The following is an 8,167-nucleotide window of genomic DNA, read 5'->3' as shown; positions in this document are numbered from 1 at the left end:
AATGATGAGAGAATTTTCATTTTTGGATGAACTATCCCTTTAAATACATTTACCTGTCTTTCAGAGCATGCACACAAGGTCAAGGCCAGTTTTGGTCCAATTAACAGTGTGTATACATGCTGGATGCATATACAATCACATTATCTACATTAGGTCTGTTTGTCGACTTCAAAACATTAGAAATAAAGTGTTTACATTGAATTTTTAAAAGAAGAATTATTGTTTTAGTCTGAAATCGAACTTGTAAAGTACATGTAAACATGTTGTTAGAATGCAGAAGGCCAGTAGTAATTAGAGTAATCAGAATGTTTGTCTATTAATGTGTAACTGACCCTAATTTCAGACATTACATTTCTTATAACCTATATATGGATTAAATCTAACTGTCTGGTAATCTGCACTTTTCCACTATGTTCAAAATCATGATTGGTGAAGTTTAATCATCCTTCCGTCTAGTCAGGGACACTATTTGGCTGTGAACCTGATGGGCAGATCAATTTAGACCTTTAGTTTCTATCAATATCAATCCCCATGTAGCCTCTTACCCAGTAAAGGCCACTTAAGCACAAGAGGTCCCATCTAGTTAACATGGATTCCCTTATCAATCGCCCTCTGGATGGACAGACAATGGGCTTGGCAGCTATTTAAAACCCATGCGTTACATTGGCCATGCATTCAATATGGCTAGACAAAGAGGCAGCAGTGGCAGTATTTTAAGTATGGTGCTAAGCCAATATTTAGCTGATGATGGATGGTGATAAATAAAGATGTTTGGATATTGTTTCTAAATTCATACACTGTATAAACTGCCTCTTGGTTTTGTAATGTTTTCCCTATTTCCTAATTATTAGAATAATGAACAGCTAGCCTTGTCTCCTAATCATCAGTCTAATCATTATTTCACACAATGAGGTGCTACAGTGCCCACCCAATTTTTAAGGTGTCTTGATTCCGGAAGTATTTCAAATGACATAATAAAATAAAAAATTGTGTTTTATTCATTTAAGGCTGTTGATTATAAGTAAAGAAATAATATACTTAAACTCTATTGCAAAATAATAAGATCTTTCCACATTTACAAGTAGTTTTAGAGTGTAGGAAGACAGACTCGATTGCGTCATTCACAGTGTCACGATCCTGTCAGATTGGGTTTCTGTCTGACGGAACCGTGGCATTATCGTCCCCTGTTTGTCTTGTGTTTAGTGTATGTTTCATGTGAGCGCATGGGTCCGGTTGTTAGTTACCGCCGTGAGCAAGTTACCACCGTGCGCTCTCTGGTGATGTCATGGTCCTGTCACTTTGTCAGGTTGGGTTTTGTCTGAGGAGGAACGAGGCATCATCGTTCCCTGTTTGTTTTGTTCCAAGCATGTTCACGTTTTTGCCCTCATGTGTTTCAGGTGCCGCTGGCACGCCGAATCAGCGTTTCCATGGGAACCCTGATTGTTTCCATGGGAACGCTGATCATGCCAACTTCTAGCTGTGAGCTGCACCTGACCTTTGTTTGTTCTTGCCTATATCAATCCCCTTGTGTGTCATGTCCTTTGCTGGATTGTTGAATGTTAAATGTGTTTTGAGCATTGTTGTTTGATGTTGAGTACTAACCTCACTCTCGCTGCCTAGTTGGTCCTGTCTCGTGTATCTGTTGGTTTCCCGCGTGTCGGATGTGTAGTTGCCTTCCAGTATTGCTGCGAGTCAGCTGTCCTTCCACGGAGGATACCTCGTTCTCTGCCCGCATGTCGGGAGTTAAGTTCGCTCATCTCTGCTGGGCATTGTTCTGCATCACTAGCTTCAACGGAGGATTCTACAAATCTGTTCCTGAATTCCACAGCCCAGTGACTGCTATTATATCCTATGAAATAATCAAATCCTTTGAACTGTTTCTCTGCTCTTGGGTCTATTGTTCTCGCTATCACTCGTAACACACAGTGCATCATGGGAGTGGGCTGTTGCTTCAGAGCTTGTTTGCCGTGCTTTGTTCGCCATGATTCTCTGATTGGTAGAACTTTCTCTACTGTTTCATGGATAGTGTAGTTCTTCATCTGGATTTCCACAATTAAACACAATTTTTAAACAATTAAATCAAAATAGCGTGGACTGATAGCTTCAACAGGGGCATATACCACCGATCAGCAACCATGGATCTCATAGTAGGTATGGTCTTTAAAGATTTATACATTCAGTTATCAATAAAAATCAGTTCGCCTATGGAGAAAATCTATGGGATTTCTACTTCCAGAACTTGACTGTGAAGTATACCTGACTGCGCTTTTACCCTATATCTTCACTGAAGTTTTCATTTTCTCCTAGCAAGCAGGCTGGAAGAAGGACTCTCCTTCTCAACCCCCATCCCTCTCATCAGCTCCCTTTTACAGACTGTACCACTGCTTCATTTCTCTTTTTTCTTTTTCTCTTTCTCTCTCTTACTCTCCCTCTCTGCCTCCTCCCTTGGCGCTCACTTGGGCGGGCAGCTAAATTCCTGTGGGCTATCAGGTTACCCGTTGCCGTAGAAACCAGTGGGAAGGCAGCTCCATTAATCATTTAGAGCGCGCCCGAAGTGGGGGTCAGCCTGATTGCAGCGGATAGGGTATCATCCCTGTGTCCCACCAGGGACCTCCTTGATTTGAATTAAAAAAGATTAAGCTTACACCCCCCATTCACTCCTACAACCATGGCCCACCATCATCATCGGCCCAGCCGTATCATGTGATCACGCTCCACAGAGCCAAGCGGATTAAGAGATCGGAGCTGTGCGTTTGTTTTTCAGAGACTTGCTGAAACGTTAGATGCACACAGGTGTCTACAACAAGGAGTCCAGGAGTTTGGGTAAAAAATGGACAAAGTCCATGCACACCCCTCCTGGACTTTCTCTTTCTCCTCTCATCCTCATATAATTTTTTTCCTTTATTCTTTTCCTTTATTCTTTATTCTTACCATATATTCTGCTCTTTTTCAGACTGGAAGCAATAACTCAGTTTTACTCTCTTACTGACATTTCCCTCTCTTTAAAGCCCATGAAATGGTGCATTTGTTGCAAAACCTTTTTATAACTTAATAGGAATATGATTTTTATGAGCGTGTAGGACAGCTGCTGCTGGCCAGGGGAGGTTCTGGAGAGCCAAGCCCAGACTTGTACGTGGGCGAAGTCAGTGTGACAGCTTCAAGGTCACAGTCACCAAGGGCTGAAGTCTGTCTGGCTCGGATACGCTTGGATACGATCCCCACAATGAAATGTAAAGAGCAGTGAAATGACCAAAAGCGTTAGTCCATGTGAAGTGGCCCTTGGGCCTCTGCTCACCGGCCCCCCGTTCCTTAATGATGGCAGCATGAGTTAAGATTTACAGAGCCTCTGTTAGAAGTACATAGAAAGCCACAAATCATCCTTGCTATGAAATAGTAGCACAGCCAGCTCCACTGCACCAGCTCCCAAAGGTGCCCGCCAAATTTACGGGCGCCTCTAGCACTTCAAACACTCACCATAACTCCCAGATGATTTTATTGTACAATGGAAGCAGAAGGGAAGATATGAGAAAGGTGAGGGAGAAAGATAGATAGGCTGGAAAATAATTAAAACCTGCTTTGTCTCAGACAATTAGGATTCCAGTGACTGCCATTATCAGTAGTTTGGGAATCCACTTATTGTAATAGATCTTAAACTAATACTGATATTCTGTATAATGAGTCCAAGCTGTGTTGCCTTGATAAGTTAGGGGTTCTCCTTGTATCCCAGTTCTATGGACTAGCCAAGGAGAGCGGTGTCAGTAAAATACGAGGTCCAGTGAGATTATTATCGGCTCTCCTCGTTAAAATTAATGATCTCGACACCTTGCTCGTCCAAGTTACAAGGCATTTGGCTAGTATGCTGCCTTGTTAATGTCCACTCCAGTGGTTCTCAACTCTGTTCCAGGAGGCCCCACAATACTAAACATTTTGGATATCTCCCTAATCAAACACACCTGATTCGTCAGCTCGTTAGTGGAGACTCCAAGACCTGAATTGGATGTGTCAGAATAGGGAGATATACAAAATGTGCAGTGTTGGGTGGCCTCCAGGAACAAGGTTGGGAACTACTGGTCCACTCTAATAAGTGTTTCAGCAGCTCCAGTTTCGCAGGACGTGAACAGATGCTGGCCGTCAGGTCAAGCTATTATGATGAGATAGAGACTAAGCTTGTCCATGACCCAGGACTTTTGTGAGGATCTTTCACTTTTAAAATTCATGTGGAACAATTATTTTTTTCCTTAATTGCTTAGATGTTTAAATCCATTTAATTTTCCAAATGTCCTAATTTTCTAAAAGAAAGACTTTAAACACAAATTCAGCATTTTACACCATGTGCTCATGTAGAACGAACTCTCATTCAAAAAACATTGCAATGGCCACAACCTAAACACAGTTGGCATGCAATTTTCACCATGTAAAATATCAAAATTTGCTCTCATGCCAGTCAGAACTTTGGGGATGTATAAAAACAGTGCAGGAATTGTTGTAATAAGAGGGAGAAGACTAGTACAAGAAGGAAGATGAAGGGAGGAAAGCCACCAAGAACATTTGTCTCTGATGAGATCTGTGCTACTGTAGTTGACCATATTCCCATAGACCACTTTTCTATGAATGGCTAGAAGGTATACTGTATGACGAAAATATATGAGCAGGAAAATCTTCCCCAGCCAATGGAGGTGGCTTATGAGAACATTACTTTGGAGACTTGCCTGAAATTCATAAGGCATGCAGGAGCTACTTCCACCCACTGTCTGGCCAAAGCTATAGTAGAGTAAAATTGGCTGCGATATAGATGAGATTTTCCGGGCTGACCTAAATTAGAGACAAGATGCTGATTCAGAATAAATGTGATTTCAAATTCTTCATAGAAACTGCTTTTTTTTTTTTTTTTTGATTTTCTCCCCTTTTCTCCCCAATATGGAATGCCCATATCCAAATGCGCTTGTAGTGGTGTAGTGAGGATGAATCGCAGTTGCCTCTGTGTCTGAGACAGTCAATCCACGCATCTTATCATGTGGCTTGTTGAGTGCGTTACCACTGAGACATAGCTCGTGTGGAGGCTTCATGCTATTCTCCGTGGAATTTTTGCACAACTCACCATGCACCCCACTGAGAACGAGAACCACATTATAGTGACCACAAGGACGTTACCCCATGTGACTCTTCCCTCCCTAACAACCGGGCCAGTTTGGTTGCTTAGACCTGGCTGGGGTCACTCAGCATGCCCTGGAGTTGAACTCACGACTCCAGGGGTGGTAGTCAGCGTTTTTACATGCTGAGCTACCCAGGCCCCCATAGAAACTGCTTTTTGTCTTACTGTATTTGGTTGAATTTTTTGGAATTAATTTTTATTTATAAATGTTTTATATAATTAATTATTGAAAAAATTTGATTTACTGTATATATGCTAAAGTCATTTTTGACATTTGATTTTGTGCTTTGAAATCCATACACTGAACTGTTGAAAACAGTTCTTTGAACTGTAGCTGGTGGTTGTAAAGGAACAACACAGGATACAAAAATATATTTTGAGGTTTTATTCTGATGGCTGTTTATAAAAAAGAAAAAACAGTGGTCGAGGGGGCCATATATATATATATAAAATACAAAAATATAATACAAATATATACAAATATATTTGTAAAAATATATTTGTAAAATATATACAAAATATAAGTACTATAAATTTATTCCACTACAGTTACAATTTAAATCATTGGTAATTCGAATACAGTTACATTTAAAAAGTATTTTGATTACTGAAGAGATTACTTTGCATTTTATTGTCATTTGTTTCATTTAATATTTAGTCCTTTCAGATGGAAAACATTTATACATATAAATGATGCGATCCAAAGTGCATTTGAACAGAGGTGAAACACTTTCTTATGATGTGTTACATTCATACAAGCAGACAGAGAAGTAAGTTTGGTGCAGAAGAAATAGAAATAAACCTTGTGTAAATTGACAGCTTTACGCTAAGCTAAAATGCTATTTCTAGCCATTTTACATGCACGATACCAGGCATGTTCATTTTTTTTTTTATCAAGAAAATTCACATTGGATCATAATTTGCCTTTGATATTAGGGCAAAAATCTTATTCTTGATGATAATTTTTTTTATTGTTTTCCTGTAAAAATATCTAAAAATCCAAATAAACAGATAAATAAAGAAAATACAAAAAACTGAATTATGGTACAACAAATACAACAAAATGAAATACAGTAGAGGCTAATGTTAAATGAAAACCCAAACACGGCATTAGCCTACCCATATGCTTCAGAATACATCACCTTAATACATGCACGATTCACAGCATTTTATGCATTAAACACATGCTTAAATCACTCAAAATATGTTATGCCTTTATAACCAGGCTTTAAGGACATGCATTGCTGTTTAAAACACTAGAATTCTCATTACACATATTTTCACAAATAACATGTACAGGTATTACACTTATTCACTAAACTGGAAAACACTCTGTGCTATAAATCATTAAATAAGATATGATGCATGCAAAAACGTGATCAATCATTTTCGTTTTCGAAAGTTTCGTTTTGAATAGCATGTTTAATTTTTACTTAAAGGGATAATTGACCCCAAATTAAATGATATACTCAATGTCATGTTGTTCCAACCATGAGTTTCTTCCTTAGAACACAAAAGGAGATGTTAGGTAAAATGGTAGGAACTGAAAGACTCATGCATCATTAATGGTCTTAACCTTGAAAACGTCATCTAGGTTTAAATTTAAGGTTTAGGGTAGGGAGGTAGGCTTTGTTGGTTTAAATCTCAAGAGAGCATTAACTTTAAAAACCTCATCTGTTTGGGAGAACATTTAACTCACTTTTAGCACCACAAAGTGAACATTTAATCTAAAAACTGCTGTAATACATGAAATGAACCATGTGATACAGTACTGTGCAAAAGTCTTAGGCACATAAAATGTTTCACAAAAAACATTTATCTTAAGATAGTTATGCATATCTTCAGCTTTAGTGTGTCAATAGGAAATATAAATGTTAGACTCCCAAACATTACTTTTGTAAATAGAACTGATTAGAATAGAAGAACAGGGAGCCCTACAACAGATAGCATGGCCCCCACAGAGCCCCCCACTGAATATTGAGTCAGTCTGAGATTAAATGAAGAGATAGAAGCAATTGAGACAGCCTAAATAGATAAAAGAACTGTGGCAAATTCTCCAAGAAACATCCCATCTGCCAGCAACAAAGAAAAACTGTGTCCAGGAGTACCAAGGAGAATTGGTGCTATTTTGAAGGCAAAGGTGGTCACATCAAATATTGATTTAGCTTTTTTTATGTTTACTGGACTTTGCATGACATTAATTGGTAAATGAAAACTATTTATGACATTATTTTTGAAGACATCCTTACTATGCAACATTTTTCACCAGTGCCTAAAACTTTTGCACAATACTGTAATTTAATCTCAAAGCTTTAGCTAACTCTCGGGCCCATTGGATGAGTAGCAGATGACCTGTTATCTCTGTGAACTAGAACTCTTCTGCTCTGATCACTTTACAAATACCTCAGTCTACCCATTGAGTTGATCACTCAAACTGAACATGAGCTGATAAGATAACCTTTACCACCAGACAAGCTGTAGGTTGAACCTGGTGTTGAATATTCCAAAGCATTGATTGTAAAAAGAGATGGAAGGAAATGGAATTAAAAAATGGAAGAAAGTCAGAGAAGGTGCAGTTAGAAAATAAGATGGTATCAGTGCCATGTGAATTGGCCATTTTAGCATTAAGATGTATTGAAATCTCTGTTGTCCATAATTCATATGCAACTGGCCTTTGTCACCTCCCAGACTAGTTTATATTGCCAAAAGTCATGAAAACTCTATGAAATACGGAACATGAGATACAGCTGTTTATCTAAAAGAAATAATATGCGCTGGTCTTCATCTACAATTTATCTGTTGCGTGCCGTTGAAGACCACGTACTGAGGGGGAGGCTTGATTTCTGAATAGGTTGATAGAAGACAGAGACCTTGAGAGCAGAAGGGAGAGGAGTGCTCTTTCTCAGAGCTGCAGCAGCAGTTGTGGGGACATTCCCGCTATTCAGCTTTAATTAAGCACACCAAGTGAGCCACTAAGGAACAATGAGACATCTGTGTAGGTGCGTGCATGTGTGC

Source organism: Myxocyprinus asiaticus, chromosome 23 (genome assembly GCF_019703515.2).
Source record: "Myxocyprinus asiaticus isolate MX2 ecotype Aquarium Trade chromosome 23, UBuf_Myxa_2, whole genome shotgun sequence".
In the NCBI taxonomy this organism is placed as follows: domain Eukaryota; kingdom Metazoa; phylum Chordata; class Actinopteri; order Cypriniformes; family Catostomidae; genus Myxocyprinus; species Myxocyprinus asiaticus.
The sequence above is the reverse complement of the archived record's forward strand: the minus strand, read 5'-3'. Positions refer to the sequence as shown.